This window comes from Misgurnus anguillicaudatus, chromosome 1, assembly GCF_027580225.2.
Source record: "Misgurnus anguillicaudatus chromosome 1, ASM2758022v2, whole genome shotgun sequence".
NCBI lineage: Eukaryota > Metazoa > Chordata > Actinopteri > Cypriniformes > Cobitidae > Misgurnus > Misgurnus anguillicaudatus.
In genome coordinates this window covers 1,277,485-1,295,577 of record NC_073337.2, presented here as the reverse complement: position 1 = coordinate 1,295,577, position 18,093 = coordinate 1,277,485, and positions in this window count along the sequence as shown.

The window sequence follows — 18,093 nt, the reverse complement described above, 5'->3', positions numbered from 1 at the left end:
TCATTTGCATTGTGTGTCCTTTAGGTTGGAACAAATATGGAGTACCTCCAGCAGGCTGAAGCATCAGGACTAAACCCTTATTTCCTGTCACTTGAAAATGGACAGATGAGTCCCAGGCATTCGTCTTCCTTGGAGGAGAAACTTAGGACAAGGCACTTTGATTGGGGTAGTAGAAGCACTACATTCTTGCTGTTATGAACGACACAACTCAAGGATCCCAATGCAGAGGGTTTTTAATGAATTGAATCAGTGGGTATGTATAATAAAATAATCAATGTCTTCATGTATTAGTGTGTGTGTGTATGTAAAATGCAAAAGTCACAAAGTGGGAAACACAGTAGGACATCCACTTAAAACTTGCTGAAATCCTCACAGGGCACAGAGAGGGAATCCTGGTGGGAGAGAGAGAGAGGCGGTCAATACATCAGCAGAATCCGTGCTGGACAGCGCACTGCAGAGGTCCAAGAGAAGCGCAGAATTACGCGCCCGAAAGCGCACTGCGGAGGTCCAAGAGAAGCGCAGAATTACGCGCCCGAAAGCGCACTGCGGCTGGACAGCGCACGGTGTGAAGCAGCGCTCGAAGAGACCACAGACAGAGAGTTCTCAGCTGGATGATGGAGACACACTAATCGGGAGAGACTGACGGCAGGACGGGAAATCTGGAGACAAGGCAGCAGAGAGCTCGGTGCATAAATCAAACGAGAAACAGATAACAGACTACACAGGACTAGAACTAGACAAGCTAGCGGGCAGGTACATACAAAGACGAACTTGCAAAGAACAAAGGAAACGAGGGGAATTTAAATCAAACCGGATTGGACAATAATGAGAATCAGGTGCGGGTCGCAGGTGAGAGAAGTCAGAGGTAATGAGATCACCAGGTGGAAGACGCGCACGTGTGGAGCTGTCAAAACAAAAACACAACACATAGTGAAACAAAGACAAAGCAGCCAATAAGACCGAAATCATAACAGGACTCCCCCCCCACGACCGCCACCGGGCGGTCCATGAGGAGGCTCACCCCGTCGCCGGCGGAGATCCTCTATCAGCCCAGGGTCCAGAATGTCCCGGGCCGGTACCCAACACCTCTCCTCCGGACCATATCCTTCCCAGTCTACGAGATATTGAAATCCCCTACCCCGGCGACGCACATCCAGTAAAGACTTAACTGAATACACAGGGGCACCATCTATAAGCTGAGGGGTGGGAGGGGTGGGGGCAGAGGGAACAGGATTAAGGTGGGAAAAATACACAGGCTTCAGTTTAGACACATGAAAAACTGGGTGAACCCGACCGAGTGCTGGGGGCAATCTGAGCCTGACCGTCACGGGATTAATGACCTTAACAATGCTGTATGGCCCAAGGAATCGTGGAGCCAGCTTGCGAGAAGGCTCACGGAGAGGTAAATCCTTGGACGAAAGCCATACTTTCTGCCCACAGATAAAGCGGGGCGCGGTTCTACGGTGACGATCGGCCGCGGCTTTGGTTCGTCTGGAAACCTGACGCAACGTAAATCTAGCCTTTCTCCAGGTGCGTTTGCAACGACGGACAAAAGCTAGTGCAGACGGAACCACCGCATCAGGTTCTTGTGACGGGAATAAAGGGGGCTGAAACCCCATGGACGCTTCAAATGGGGACATGTTAAGGGAAGAAACAGGGAGAGAATTATGGGCGTATTCAACCCAAGGTAACTGTTGGCACCAGGAGCTCGGATATTGCGATGTCAGACAGCGGAGAGCTCTACCTAAATCTTGGTTAGCCCGTTCACATTGCCCGTTGGTCTGAGGATGATACCCTGAAGACAAGCTAGCTGTGGAGCCTATTTGTCTACAAAATTCCTGCCAGAAACGAGAAATAAACTGAGGACCCCTATCTGAAACAACGTCTGTGGGCAGACCATGTAAGCGAAAGACGTGTTCGATCATTACCTGGGCAGTTTCCTTGGCAGTGGGTAACTTGGGCAAAGGGACAAAATGAACCGCCTTGGAGAAGCGGTCCACAATGGTCAAAACAACAGTGTTTCCCTTAGAACTAGGCAAATTGGTTACAAAATCGATGGCGATATGTGACCAAGGACGAGAGGGGATGGGTAACGGTTTAAGCAGACCAATAGGGGCTTGATGAGAGGCCTTATTGCGGGCACAAACCTGACAGGCTAACACAAACTGTCTGACATCAGGACCCATAGAGGGCCACCAGAAACGCTGACGTATGGTAGCCAACGTTCTCCGAACCCCCGGATGGCAAACAAACTTGGACTCGTGACCCCACCGGATGACCTCGGAGCGAAGCGCATTCGGCACCCACAATCGACCCGCTGGGCACCCCTCTGGCACTTCCCCCTCCCGGCCGGCCCGTCTCACCCGTTGTTCTATTCCCCAGCGCAGGGCACCCACCACCCGCCCCTCAGGGAGGATGGTTTCGTCCCTATCAGAACCGGGACTTTCGAACAAACGAGAGAGAGCGTCGGGCTTGGTATTCTTTGAACCGGGCCGGTACGAGAGGGTGAAGTTAAATCTGTCAAAGAAGAGTGCCCAACGAGCCTGACGAGAAGATAACCTCCTGGCTGAACGGATGTATTCGAGATTCTTATGATCCGTCCAGACCAGGAAGGGCTCCGAGGTCCCCTCCAACCAGTGACGCCACTCACCCAAAGCCAGTCTGACCGCCAGCAGCTCCCGATTACCTATGTCATAATTTCGCTCTGCTGGGTTTAACCGATGGGAGAAAAAGGCACAGGGATGCACCTTGCCATCCTTAGCAGACCGCTGAGACAAAACGGCGCCTACCCCGACATCCGAAGCATCCACCTCCACAATAAATTGAGCAGCCGGATCTGGAATAGAGAGAACAGGAGCAGAGATAAACCGGGACTTTAAATTATCAAAGGCCTCCTGAGCACTAGAATTCCAGACAAACCTCTCCTTAGTGGAAGTGAGAGCAGTAAGAGGCTGAGCAACCTGACCATAATTTCTGATAAATCGCCGGTAAAAATTGGCGAAGCCCAGAAATCTTAATAAATCCTTACGGGACTCGGGGACTGGCCATTCGGCAACCGCTTTGATCTTGGCTGGGTCGGGACGGATCTCACCTGGGGCAACAACAAACCCCAAGAACGAAACTGACTTACGATGGAATTCGCACTTCTCCGCCTTAACAAACAACTTATTCTCTAACAACCGGCGTAAGACTCGGCGGACATGCTGAGTGTGTTCCTGCATAGAGGGGGAAAAGATGAGAATATCATCTATGTACACAAAGACAAACTTGTTAATCATGTCTCTCAGCACATCATTCACCAGAGTTTGGAAGACTGAGGGAGCGTTACAAAGCCCGAAAGGCAGAACGCAGTACTCAAAGTGTCCAGTAGGGGTATTAAATGCTGTCTTCCACTCATCTCCCTCTCTTATACGCACCAGATGATAGGCATTGCGTAGATCTAGTTTAGTAAAGACCTGCGCTCCCTGCAAAAGCTCAAACGCAGTAGACATTAAAGGAAGGGTACCTATTCTTAACAGTAATGTCATTTAATCCCCTATAGTCAATACAAGGACGCAGGGAGCCGTCCTTCTTTTCAACAAAGAAAAACCCCGCCCCTGCGGGCGAGGTGGAGGGACGGATGAGACCGGCACGCAGAGCATCATTAATATACTGGTCCATAGCCTCTCTCTCAGGACTCGACAAAGAATAAAGTCTACCTTTAGGCGGAGAAGTGCCGGGGAGGAGATCAATAGCGCAATCATATGGCCGGTGAAGAGGAAGGGAGGTGGCCCGGGCTTTACTAAACACCTGAGCGATATCCGCATACTCCGCCGGGACCCCGGTCAAATCGACTGCCGGAACCTGAGGAAGAGAAAGAACAGAACCAGAAACAGCAGAACCAAGACATGACACATGACAAGACTGAGACCAAGACAAGATAACACTATGCTGCCAATCAACGTGAGGATTGTGTTGCACTAACCACCCATGCCCTAAAATAATAGGAGATAGAGAAGCATGAAGGATATGCAACACAATCTCCTCACGATGATTACCAGACACAGAGAGACTCACAGGAGAAGTGCAGTGTGTAATCCGCGCCATCTGCTGCCCCTTTAGGGACCAGACATCCAAAGGAGATTGGAGAGGGACAACCGGGATACCCCAGGCGCGAACCAGCGCTTCATCAATGAAGTTGCCCTCCGCGCCAGAGTCGAGAAGGGCAGTGGATGGATAGTCCTGCCCGGCGAAGGACAACATGACGGGGAGTTGAGTACTGGAAACTGGGGAGAGTTTTGAAGAAGTGGCGCCCACCAGGACTCCCGTATTCACTGATGGGCGGCGACTTTTAACGGGCAAGTCTTGGCGAAATGTCCGGGCTTACCACAATAGAGACAGAGGGCATTCTGTAACCGCCTCTCTCTCTCTCTCTGTGACAGGCGCATGCGCCCCAATTGCATGGGTTCCGACTCGGCTGGGGATGACACAGGGGCCGAGGAAGTAATGGAAGTCTCATCCACAAACACACGTTGTCGCAGAGAACGGCGCTGACTGCGAAGCATCCTCCGAGCTTCGATCCGAAGAGCAAGATCCATGATGGCATCCAGAGTGGGGGGAAGATCGTGAATAGCGATCTCATCCTGAAGTCCGTCTGTCAACCCCTCGACAAACTGCGCTCGAAGAGCCGCTTCATTCCAGTGGCAGGCAGCCGCTAAGGTCTTGAATTTGATGGCGTACTCGGTGACAGAGTGCTTTCCTTGGACCAAATGTGCCAACCGAGCCGCAGCGGCATCCCCGCGAACGGAGCGATCAAAAAGTTTCTCCATCTCCTCGCGAAATTCATCAAAGGATCGGCAGCAAGGATCGCCGGCATCCCACACAGCTGTAGCCCACTCACGAGCCTTGCCAGTCAGCAGAGTAATGACAAAAGCAACCCGGGTGCGCTCAGAAGCATAACGGCGTGGCTGGAGGGCAAAGACTAAAGAACATTGTGACAGAAACGCTCGACAAGATGCAGGATCGCCATCATATGGTGGTGGGGCTGAGGCATGGGGCTCCGTCTCATGCTGCTGACTAGGTTGCGAGGTGTTCTGCCGCACTTGGTCAAGGCGAGAGGAAAGGTCGGACATGCGTGTGGATAAATCCTCGACCTCCTGTGTCGTGGTGGTGAGACGGGCCGAGTGTTGACCCAACCATGAGCCCTGCTGGGCGAGAGCAGATCGGAGGGCGTCGACCTCCGCGGGATCCATAACTTGGCAAGTTCGTCCTGTTATGAACGACACAACTCAAGGATCCCAATGCAGAGGGTTTTTAATGAATTGAATCAGTGGGTATGTATAATAAAATAATCAATGTCTTCATGTATTAGTGTGTGTGTGTATGTAAAATGCAAAAGTCACAAAGTGGGAAACACAGTAGGACATCCACTTAAAACTTGCTGAAATCCTCACAGGGCACAGTGAGGGAATCATGGTGGGAGAGAGAGAGAGGCGGTCAATACATCAGCAGAATCCGTGCTGGACAGCGCACTGCAGAGGTCCAAGAGAAGCGCAGAATTACGCGCCCGAAAGCGCACTGCGGAGGTCCAAGAGAAGCGCAGAATTACGCGCCCGAAAGCGCACTGCGGCTGGACAGCGCACGGTGTGAAGCAGCGCTCGAAGAGACCACAGACAGAGAGTTCTCAGCTGGATGATGGAGACACACTAATCGGGAGAGACTGACGGCAGGACGGGAAATCTGGAGACAAGGCAGCAGAGAGCTCGGTGCATAAATCAAACGAGAAACAGATAACAGACTACACAGGACTAGAACTAGACAAGCTAGCGGGCAGGTACATACAAAGACGAACTTGCAAAGAACAAAGGAAACGAGGGGAATTTAAATCAAACCGGATTGGACAATAATGAGAATCAGGTGCGGGTCGCAGGTGAGAGAAGTCAGAGGTAATGAGATCACCAGGTGGAAGACGCGCACGTGTGGAGCTGTCAAAACAAAAACACAACACATAGTGAAACAAAGACAAAGCAGCCAATAAGACCGAAATCATAACACTTGCAAGTAAATGACAAGAGGTTTTTTGAATAGACTGGGTTTCAGGTACAAGAGTTATCATTTTAGTTTTTTTTTTACAGACTTAAAGGTGCTCTAAGCGAATCTGTGTGACGTTACTTTTTGTTGATGTTTGAACTGTTTTCAAACAAACGGAGCGTAGCTAACTCCTTCCCTCCCTTCCGTGCTTTCATGAACGCGCCCAACCCTCACCCCCAAATCCTTCTTGTCGTTAATTGGCTGGAACACTTTGTTATCCTTTCTGGTAGTAGGTTTGGCCACTTTATTTTTATTGCAGTTTGTGGATCCTGGGCTGTCTAAAGAGATCACGTTTTTTACAGTTTGATCAGCGGACAGGCAGCAAGCAGATAGTGAGGAGATGTTTGCTGTATGTAATAAAAAATGTTTTATGGTCTAAAACGTGTGAATTCGCTTAGAGCACCTTTAAGGAAGAGTATTACTTGATGAATATTAATGACATGTTTATGAAATGTTACACTGGCAAAATGCTGTATTTCATAGTTTTTTTGTGTGTGTTCATAATGTAGACTAAAGCAATACTGCTTTGTAACAAACAGTTGTTCTTAAAGGTATTTAATGAATTTCATAATTTTTTTAAAAATGTTAAAACGTATAGGGCGGTTTCACAGACAAGGATAAGACTAGTCCTAGACTAAAGTAAATGTAAGGGAGTTTTCACACCTGCCTTGTTTAGTTTGATTGAATCGTACCAGAGTTCGATTGCTCAGTTGGTGCAGTTCGTTTGGGCAGGTGAGAATGCAGCAATCGAACTCTGGTGCGCACCAAAAGCGGACCAAACAAGCGGACCGAGACCAGCTTGCAGAGGTGGTCTCGGTTCGCTTTCAAACGAACTCTAGAGCGGTTCGTCTGTGGTGAGAACACGATCTGAGATCGAACCGACCTAACTGCAAAAGTACTGCGCATTTTGGACTAAACCAGCTGCCGTAGTCAACTGCGCAGTGCATTATCGGATGAGGAAGTGTTTGTTGACCGTTTCTATTAGCAATTTTAGCACAATGACAAATCGCGGACATACCTGGAGTTGCGAGGAGGTGCGGGCGGAGCCTCGAAAATTTTTTGTCTTCGCCGTTTGTAGTGCATTAAACCGTTGTTTTCAAGCCGTTGATTCTGACCAATCGTGAAGCCGTTTAGGAAATACGTTCAAATACATGCGGCCAATGAGTGATGTTGATCTTATTACATGACAGAATTTTGGTTCGTTTCAATTGGTGCGGATCAGAGCAATCAGTGTGGTGTGAAATGGAACCAAATCTGCTAAAAAAGTTACAATGTATAATTTTTTGCTTTTGGTCCGGACCAAATGAACCGAATTACAGATGTGAAAACGCCCTAAGAGCTGTCCAAACTGAAAACTACTTGCACTGACATATCTTAAAATACATCAGTGCCCTTTGTTTCCCCTCAAAATGCACACAAGTAATGTTTTTATTAAGATATGTTTGTTCAAACTTGTTATATTTCCTAATTAATAACTAAGGACTAGTCCTGGCTTAAGCCAATCCCTGTCCGTGAAACCACCCCTTACAATTTTGCAATTAGAGGCAAGTGAAGAAGTTGTTTAAAATTGTTTAAAAATGGAATTTTATTTATTGTATTTATAGTTTTGTATGATCTCCTGAATTTTTGATTGAGCTATTGTGTACAAAGTGTACGTTACACACATTGTATTTGTTACATTACACAAAGTGTAATATGCTAAAAAATATTAATGAAAAATAAAGTTAATACAATGTTGACCTGTTTGTTTATCTTGTGGTTTTTAATTTTAAATGATAATTTTAAAAGGAATAAAAATAACCCTATATACATTTTTAACCCATTTATGAAGTCAAATTAACCCATCATTTTAGTAAAAAATAACCCAAGTTTTTGGTAGAAAAAACAACCCATTGGCTGGGTTAAAATTATTAACCCAACTTCTTGGGTTAATTTAACCCCATATGGGTTCTGTCCTATATTTACCCAGCAGTTAGGTTAAAAACAACCCAATTTGGGTTGTTTTTAACCCATTGTTTTTTAGTGTGTAAAGAATTCTGAATTGTACATCAAATGTATTAAAAGCATGGTGTTGTTGTTACTGTTTTTTACTATGTATAAAAAGGCTCAACTACTGTGGTAAAAGCATAAGGTTTGCTGTTACTGTACTACAAAATAGAATAAAACTGACCAAAAAAGAAAGAACTGAATGTCTAAAGATTTCTGAATTGCACATCAAATGTATTAAAAGCATGTTGTTGTTGTTGTTGTTGTTGTTACTACTGTTTTTTTACTATGTATGAAAGGGCTGAACTACTGTCCATAAGGTTTGCTGTTACTGTACTACAAAATACCACAGTAGAAGTAGTAGACTAACTGCGGTAAAAACATGGTACGATTTGTGTACTAAATACACACAAAATACACACAAATACACAAAATACCACAGTAGAAGTACATTGGTAGTTAACTGTTAATTCCAAAAATATTAATATAATAAAATGATCGAGGATCTGTCGCGTTATGATAATGGTGACTAACATAACGTGACTAGCTTTTAGAAAGAATGTAATATAGATGACCAATACAACTCAGAGAACATTTAGAAGCCGATCTATCTGGTTTAAAAACGACATATAATGAATTTAATATCGAACAAACAGACACTTTATGGTATACTCACCGAGATGTGGCGACGTTTGTAAACAGATGATAAATATTGCGGTGATGTGCGAACGAGATTTGGGTCATGGCAGGGGCGTAGCCACGGGTGTGCCGGAGCCACCCACAGTAGCACACCCAAAATGGATGCAGAATATTTATTTATAGTTTCAATATTTTTTTTACTAAACTACACTCTAAAAAAACAAACGGTGCTATATAGCACCAAAACTGTTGATTTCAATCGTAATCATAGAAGAACCGTTTTTAGTGCCATATAGCACCGGTGAAGCACCAGTGAAGCACCTGTGTAGAACCATATAGGGGCCATATAGCACCACTATAGCACCACATATGGTTCTACAAAGCACTATTTGGTTCTACACAGGTGCTTCACTGGTGCTTCACCGGTGCTATATGGCACTAAAAACGTCTCGGTTACGGATGTAGCCCTCGTTCCCTGAAGGAGGGAACGGAGACGTCACGTCGTGACCGACGAATTGGGAACTCGCTTAGAGAGACCAATCTGCTTCGAATACTACAAAAAACGCCAATGAACTTGGCATTGAGATATTTGCATAATGCTGGCGCCGCCCCGCCAGGTGCGTATATAAGGCGCACGTGCAAACAAGGAAACCAGCTTCCGTTCGCTGAGAAAGCCGGAAGGTGACCGGCCTAAACAGCAGGTGGCAGCACCTGTGGCGACGGGACGTGACGTCTCCGTTCCCTCCTTCAGGGAACGAGGGTTACATCCGTAACCGAGACGTTCCCTTTCAGTCGGTCACTACGACGTCGCGTCGTGACCGACGAATTGGGAATCCCTACCAAAACGCCACTAGGGGCTGACCTCTTCCAGTGTCTGCGTAAAGCCCTCCGGTTCCACTTAAGGATAAGGAGAATTAGGTTTTAAGGCAGAAGGCCGGGCACTAGATGTTCCTTTAACCCCACAGTAGTGCCAGCGACTGGGAAGCGCCCTACCAGAGCGGAATAGGAACGCTGCGGAAGCCACCGCCCCTCTTAAGGGCTAATGGTGGGCGAAAGTCAACCGTAGTTGAGGTAAAAGACAGCCGTGGCTGTGTAAGCAAAGCAGAGCTCTGCTAAGGGAAACGTGGGCTGGTAGGATTAACCCCACGGAATAATACTCACAAAGGAACCCGTTGGGACGCAATGTGGAGCCCAAGCCAAACACGTAGGTTCGTAAGAATACAGCTAGTGAAAGGCTGACAGCCAATGCTCCGCAACAAAGGCTGTCAAGGCAGTGGAGGGAGCAAATCAAACCATTACGCATTTTTGCTCTGTTAGCCTTCCATACTGAAAACTCAAATTGGAGCCTCAGTCGGAGGCTGCAAGCCGACTTGCGAGTCTGCCCTCCGTGCCCTCCCTGGTGAGGAAAGAACACGAGAGGATACAGGCTCGATACGAACATTGTAAAATCTAATGAACGTATTAGGTATCGCCCAACCAGCAGCTCTACAGATGTCTGTCAGCGAGGAACCACGAGCTAATGCCCAAGATGAGGCAACACTCCGTGTGGAATGCGCTCTCAAATTAAAGGGGCATGGAATGCCCTGCAAATTGTAAGCTAGGGCGATAGTATCAACTATCCAATGGCCAATGCTAGCAGGGTCAGAGTTTTCATTGATAAAAAACTTCAGACTCGCAGACTGCAAAGGCTAAAATATGAGACCAGAAGGCTTCAGCACCATGGACAGGTCTCAGGAGTAAAGAGGGAGGGCGCGAGGGGTTTAGCCTACGAGCGCCTCTTAAAATGTAATAATTAAATCATGCTGGCCAACTGATCTGCCGTAGATAAGTGAGTGATGAGCAGAAATAGCGGCGATATCAACTTTAATGGCGGAGGGACAGCCTACCATCTAACCCATGTTAAAGATATAAAAGCATAATGTTAAAGGGCATTCTCTGGGTCCTCGCGTTGCGAAGAGCACCGGGTGACGAAAAAGTTTCATTAAGCGCGTAAGCCCGTCCTGTGGACGGTGCTCGAACCGGGTCGATGGTGTTAGATACCGCTTGCGATAAATCACCTAAACCTTGCGCGCGCTCAACGACCATACATGGACAGGTCGGGGCGCGAGTGCCAAATGTGCCCCTTCCTAAGAAAGAAAGTCCTTCCTCAGGGAAATCCGCCAGGGAGGGCTGTCGCGAGGAGCATTAACTATGAAAACCAATTCTTGGTCGTCCAGTACGGACGATTAATAAAAGGCTCTCCTCGTCCTGCCTGACTTTGCACAGTGTCTGCGCAATAAAGCTCACTGGAAGGAATGCGTATTTACTCACCCCCCGCGGCCAGCTGTGTGCCAACGCATCCACGCCGAGGCTGCCCTCGTTAGTGAATAAAATAGGCGACAGTGGGTATCGTCCGGCGACGCAAACAGATCTATCTACGCACAACCGAACTTCTTCCAAATTAGCTGGACCGTCTGGGGGTGGAGTCGCCATTCGCCGGGGGCGCAGCTCGGGAAGCGCGTACCGCTGTATTGAGCGATCCCGGGATGTAAATGGCACGAAGGGACCTCAGATGCTTCTGACTCCAAAGGAGGAGATGACGAGCGAGATGCGACAGGTGACGAGAGCGCAAAACCGCCTTAACGGTAAATAACGCAACAGTCGCAAAGTTATCGGTGTCGACAAATACATCCTTCCCTCGCATCTCCATAGCGGAGCGTACAAGTCCCAGATATACAGCGCACCGCTCGCGGCAGTTGGGGTGCTATGCACACCCCAGACTGCAAGCCCGTCATACGTGGCTGAACATCCCGTGCTTAGGGCATCGTATGCTACAGAATGCCAGGAGACCCCTCAGAGGCATATCTTGCCATCAGAAATGCTGGGTCTACTACGGGGAAAAACGGTCTAAGGCGAGGGAGATGGACACAAAAAGTACACGTCTTACAGGTCTAAGGCTGCAAACCGATCTGAATATTGAAATACGAGCCTCGGCGTTATCATCCAAAAAAGACCACCTTTGTGGAGCCGGTGCGTAAATCAAATCGATCGTAACCCACCGCGTATTTTGGGTACTATGAGATAAAGGCTGGAAAAACCCTATCATCATATCATCATCTCGGTAAGAGGGACCGGCTCGATAATCCTTCGCCAGCAGGACATCGACTTATGCACGCAGTACATGTGCATCGGACACTTTCACTATAGTGAAAACGAAAGCCCGAGAATTTTGGGGTTGTGCCGGTAATTGTACTTCTTAACCGAGGCGGATCGTGCGTAAAACCCAACGAACGGGCTGGGAACTGAAGCCAAGCACCCAGGCACCGTACGAGGATAATTAACGACACTACCGAAGTACCCGCGGTGGGGCAGCGAAGCGAGACAGGTGAGACTGCCGGTGCGTCTGCTGTGACAGCATAAGCATCTACAGTATGTGTGTGTGTGTGTGTGACACACTGACCTGAGCCCGCTGAAGGTGACGGTCGTCTGGTCTCCTCTGCGGAGAGCACAGACTCCGATGAGGGTGATGGTTGTCCGGTCTCCTCAGTGGAGGGCTCGGACTCCTCAGAACACCCGCTGGCGATAGAGGAGAGGTAGGGTGAGCTGGTGTGTGCCCGCTCACGGCTCTCTCGATCCTCTGGAGACCTGGAGAGGGAAGAGGAATGCACTCTATGTGTGGTTAAGTGGGTACTGGCTAAACAGCTGGTGGAACATATGCAAACCAAGAATTTTCCACCCGACCCTCTATCGGGGGAAGGAGCGAATCACCGTCTCCTGAAGAGTGATCCTCTGCCAATCCGGGTCGCCCGCTTACTGGCCACTTAAACTCCCGATTTCACGGGAAGCGGCTAAGCGGGCGGGGCGAGCTGCTGACGACCGGTTCCACCGCGCTGCCGAGATGGGGTCCGAGGAGGGGAACGAAGGTGGTCGCCGCAGCACGCCGACGGCAAGAGGCAGACTGAGGAGCCGGCGTGGTGGTTTTTACCAAGGGCAGCTCTCCTTCGCCGGGGCATGACCTAAGAGATCGCCTCAGTCTGCGCAGCGGAGCTGTACGACTCCACGGCCTCGCCGAAGAGGCCGGTCTGTGAGACAGGAGCATTCAAGAAGTTGTTCTCGCCTGCGTCCGTCAGCCAGACACAGCCAAAGGTGGCGATCTTGAACCACTGTGGTGGACATCGCACGACTGACGGTCGCGGCTTCCCTCGTAAATCCTTGGTGAACCTGTAGCAACGTTATTGTGTGCAGGGCTGAAGCCGCCTCTCCGTATGCCTGACGGACAGCGCCCGTAACCGGACGACTGTCTACAAACACGGGAGGGAAGGGTTGGGTGGTCCCTCCAGGAACGCAGCTGCATCGCAACCCCCCGCTCCACTGAAGGGGTCCCCGCCCTTAGCGGCTCCCTTGGTGAGGGAGATGAGGGGTGAAAGCTGAAGCTGAACGACCGGATGGCCGCAAATCACGTCAGCTCTTCGTGCCGTCGGGAAGAAAGGCACAGGAGAAGAGGACCGAGAGGCCCGAGCAGCTCCGAAATACCAATCACGTGGGCAGTACGGTTCGGGCGGAGAGGGGTTAACCTCTCCAACTCTACCGTTTCCGCCGCTCGAGCGGGCACGGCCGCCATCTCCGGAACGACTCCACTTCGGAGGAAATTGGACACCCCTCTGATGCTGCAGAAGTGAACGGGACCAGAAGGAAGTCCAATGGACCGGCAGAAATCGTAGAACACGACTCTGCCGTCTCCACCGGAGCCTCAACCGGCTGAGGATGAAAGGCCGGTAGGTGGAGGACGTATCCTCCATCCTACTCAGCGTAGTGATGCGAAGAGCGTCATGCGAGCGCTTGACAGCCGCACCATGGCGGTGTCAGCACTGCAAAGGCGTGGACAGCATTCCCGTAGAAACGTCAGTCGTCTCCGCAATCCAAGAGGGTTATGCTCTCACAGAGAGAACAAAAACTCTCCACGAACGCAGCCTCAGAGTGCTTGATGCCCAAGCATGAAGACAGCGCTCGTGACCGAAACTGGAACCCTTATACCTCTCACATCCAAGATCGCACGGACGAAAAGCAATCCTGAAAAGGACGCTGATCTCCGAATATACGAGAGAGTGGCTGTCTTTAAAAAGACACAGAGCTCTCACGTATCACTCTTTAGGGAAATCACTCTTTAGGTGCTCAGCTGATGATGCGCACAGGGAAAGGCAACGCACACACTAAACTCAAAACAAAAAATATGCAGAGCAGTGGAATACTGCGAGCGTCCGCTGTGTTAGTACTGCTTGTCAATCAACTTCAGCAACCGTTCCCAGAAGAGCAGAGAGTAGCTTCTCAGTCAGATAAAGCCGGCTTTCGAAGTGAAAAAAGCTGATTTCCCCATTTGCACGTGCGCCTTATATACGCACCTGGCGGGGCGGCGCCAGCATTATGCAAATATCTCAATGCCAAGTTCATTGGCGTTTTTTGTAGTATTCGAAGCAGATTGGTCTCTCTAAGCGAGTTCCCAATTCGTCGGTCACGACGTGACGTCGTAGTGACCGACTGAAAGGGAACGGTTCTTCTATGATTACGAGCAAAGAACCACTTTTGGTGCTATATAGCACCGGTTTTTTTTAGAGTGTAGGGCTGTTGTTGTTTACTTAGAATATATATATATTTTTAAAATCAAGCCTTTCACGCGTAAGTTAAAAATATTTTATCTGACCCCTTGTGTCCATGGCGACGGGTCATGATTGTCACGTGACACACCGCAACAACAATAATGCTATTAGTTTTATTTCATTTTCCTTTTTAAATTAAAAATATTAACTAACTTGCTTACCATGTCAACTATCTGATATTCCAATCCTTCGTTTAAAGATCTTTATAAATTATTTTGATCTATAACGAGATGAGTCCTGTCCACGGGATTTACAGCACCTGAATTCCCCAGCGTTTATCTTGCCTGCTTGTGACACACGCAGATTTTCAGATGCACACCCAGAGGTTTTTTCTGGCTACGGATCACGCTTCTTGAATGCGATGAACAAAATCGTATGGTATAGTACAATTTAATCTATTCGTATTAATGCGCACGAAATCCCTGCAACACAGGGCTGTGTTAAACGCGATGAACTAATCGTACGATTTCGTACGAGCCAGCTCGTAGGATTTCATACGATTTAGCCACTTGATTAATTATCTCCGCATTTAGCTGAAAATTTGAGAGGTGATAACTGATAAGAGAACATGAAGGTAGGATGAAACGTTTTTTGATGTTGTTGGAAAGTGGATGGTCTGTTCCTTTATTTGATATTTTATGTTTAAATAAAGAAGATTTTTCTGTAAGGCATTAAACTAAAACTGGGTGGCAACTTAAAAAAAAAAACGCTGACGGGGAAAGAGTTAATCATGCTTCCAAGCATATTTGATCATCACTTGAAAAGTTGCACGATATAAATGTTAATGTATATTTTAGATGAATGTTGATATATAAAAATAAACACCACAGTCTTTAATCATATTTTCATTGCGCCTTTGCTGCGTCTGTGTTGTTTGTGAACTGCGCTCTGTTGCAGCCACACTTGATTCTGAGGAACTACTTTGTTTGGCGGAAGAGCAATATTTGTACTAATATAATTACAACTTATTTGTGTTTAATTTTATAAAATCCCGCTAACGTTATGCATATGAAGTAACCGTTTTATAAACGCAATAAAACCCTCGAAGCGTTGGGTTACCAGTGCATTTTATAACAGCTAAGGGGGTTTTAGGCACTCCTAACAACGCCCCTTAGCTGTTATAAAATGCACTGGTAACCCACTGCTTCTTGGGGTTTATTGCTTTAATTTGCTGTGTTATGAACAAAGCAGTGTGATTTATCTTTGGTCTCGTCGCAAATCACATTTACAGTATTTAAGGGCTTGTGCTTTTGTCTGGTGCTGTTACAGGACAACCTTTGACGAATTTGTCATGCATGTCAAACTGCTTTCATGATGTTTCAAAATAGATTATTTAAAGCGTTGTGCTTTGTTGTGATATTTGAGGTTGCTGCAGCAGCATGAAAGGGTCAGGAATTAATGAAAATAGCTTATCACATATATCACATTGAAAATGCATTATTTTAAATGAAGAAATGAAGTGGAAATAAAGTGCCTAACGAGTGTTTATTTAGAATAAAGGCATATGTTGGGTAGGGTAGGTATAAGAATGGCTTTAATTTATCTATAAGTGAAATAATAGATGCAGTGTACACATTAATAAAATATAGCTTTATGTACAGCTTTGCATTCATAATGTGCGTAGGCCTCTTTTCCAGATGTGCTGTTTATAAATCACAAACGATCTTAAAATTGTGCGCACCCGAATGCTCTTAGAACTCCGCCTTGTAAACGCCCCTAATTTAATTCATTAGCATATAAATATTAAATGATCAAAGGCCTGTTACAATGGCAAGTGGTAAGAAAACATATTTGTTGTCAGTGGCTTAAGTTTTTAATATTTCTTAATTCTAGCATGGATACTTTATTGCCATCACTTGAGTTAAGGTGATTATTAGTGGACCTTTCAATTCACGGGTTTCATTATTTTTGCACGTAAACGTAATATTTGTGTCTTTAAAGTTTTGTTTCAGTTTGCCATGCCTCCTGCACTGCGGTGTAAAAATTAGATATTTTCAGTGCTTTAAGTGGCCCAAAAGAGGTGCCGGTACTCATATATATATATATATATCTTTTTTTTTTTTTTTGCTGACTCGACTCCTATATTGAAGGGGTTTTATATTCAGCAGTCAACAGACGACCTTGTAAAAAATAATAAATCCTTTTATAAGTTTCTGGATTTGCTTGAGCTAGAAATAGCCACTGAACATAAATAAAATGTGCAAAAGGATTTTGAAAAAATACCATTGGAAAGGAAAGAGCTACTGTAGAGCTTTTGAACATAAATAAAATGTGCAAAAGGTAGATATGTGAGTAACATTTTCAGCATGGTTAAATGCTAAAACTAGTTGTTCAGATAGAAAGAGCTTAACATTTTTTTTTAAATGACACCAAGACCATGTCTATGGGTTCAAGAATAACAAAATACTGGCCATTTTAAACTCGAAAGTCATTTATTTTGTCCCATTGTTTTCCATTTTGCGGGTGGTAAAACTACTGTGTAGGTGGTTCAAATTCATTTAAATTTCGCTCACTTGTAGTTTAGCAATTAAACTAAATGTCTATTACAATTTCAAGAATGTTTTCTGCACATCGCCTGAGGAAATCCGAAGTTGCGTCGAGGGGAACCAAACTGACAGCCACGACAGCGGAGATTATCACGTACCTACAAGGCTTGCGTCTGACCTGCAGCTATCATTCTGGCTTGGTGGGATGTCAGCCAGCGAGTCCTCTGATTCTGACCGTGTTCTTTTACTACTCAGAGTCTGAAACAAGGAGGGCATATTAAGTGTTCATTGTATTTTCATTTTAACCGAGCAGCTATGGTTGCGCGTTTCACACACCTCTCCAGAGCACGTTGACACTGCTGACCGTCCGACGCATGCGCTTTTAACTTGTAAACGCAAGGGTGTATGGGTAATGTAGTCTCTGCTCTCGGTGGGACGAATTAGGAAGCGTACATTAAGGGCGCCCTGAAAAGCCGCAGCGCAGCAAAGGATTCAATTAAACCTCTGATTTTTAAACAGATGTGCAAATGAGCGTTCCGGTACGCTAAAAGCACGTTCTGGGCGCACGGAGAGGTGGTGGTACGCTCAAGAGCTATTTTTAGAAGTGGCGGTACTGAGTACCGGGGCGTTCCGGCCCACTTAAAGCACTGGATATTTTTGACTTTAAAATTCAAAGATCATATCTTAAAGCTCACGTAACACACGCTGTTTCTGCATTTCTGATGTTAATCTGGAGTACCTATAGAGTAGTATGACATCCTTTATATCTCTGAAGAGTCTTTAGTTTAATCAGATTTATAAAAGAAAGATTAGCTTTACCGAATCTTTCCGATAACGTACGAAAAAATTAAGGAGGAGGAGTTATACCGCGGGCGGAGCGAGTACGAGTCATGCAAAACTATACAACACTGTTATAACTTATGATTCACTACATGTTTTTGTCATTTATATAATATACACGCGCCTATTTCCAACATAAGACAGAAGTCTTACTTACCTCGTGCAACTCGTCATGACCCGGTTCTGAAAATCCAGCGCATCAAACACACACGCAAATCTCCGCTGCTACCCCGGATAATAAACTATATCCATTGTTTCCATAAGGCTGGATGTCTTCTCCTTACATCCAAAAACACACTTCTTGTTGTGCCATTGTTGACTTTTGAAATTAAACAAAGCTGAGTTGCGTGATAAGCTGTTAGCAAGCTCTAGCGTCTCCCCCTGACTGACGGGTGGGCGGGGTTTTCCAGGGGAAGTTTTCCAGCGGAAGCCCATATAAA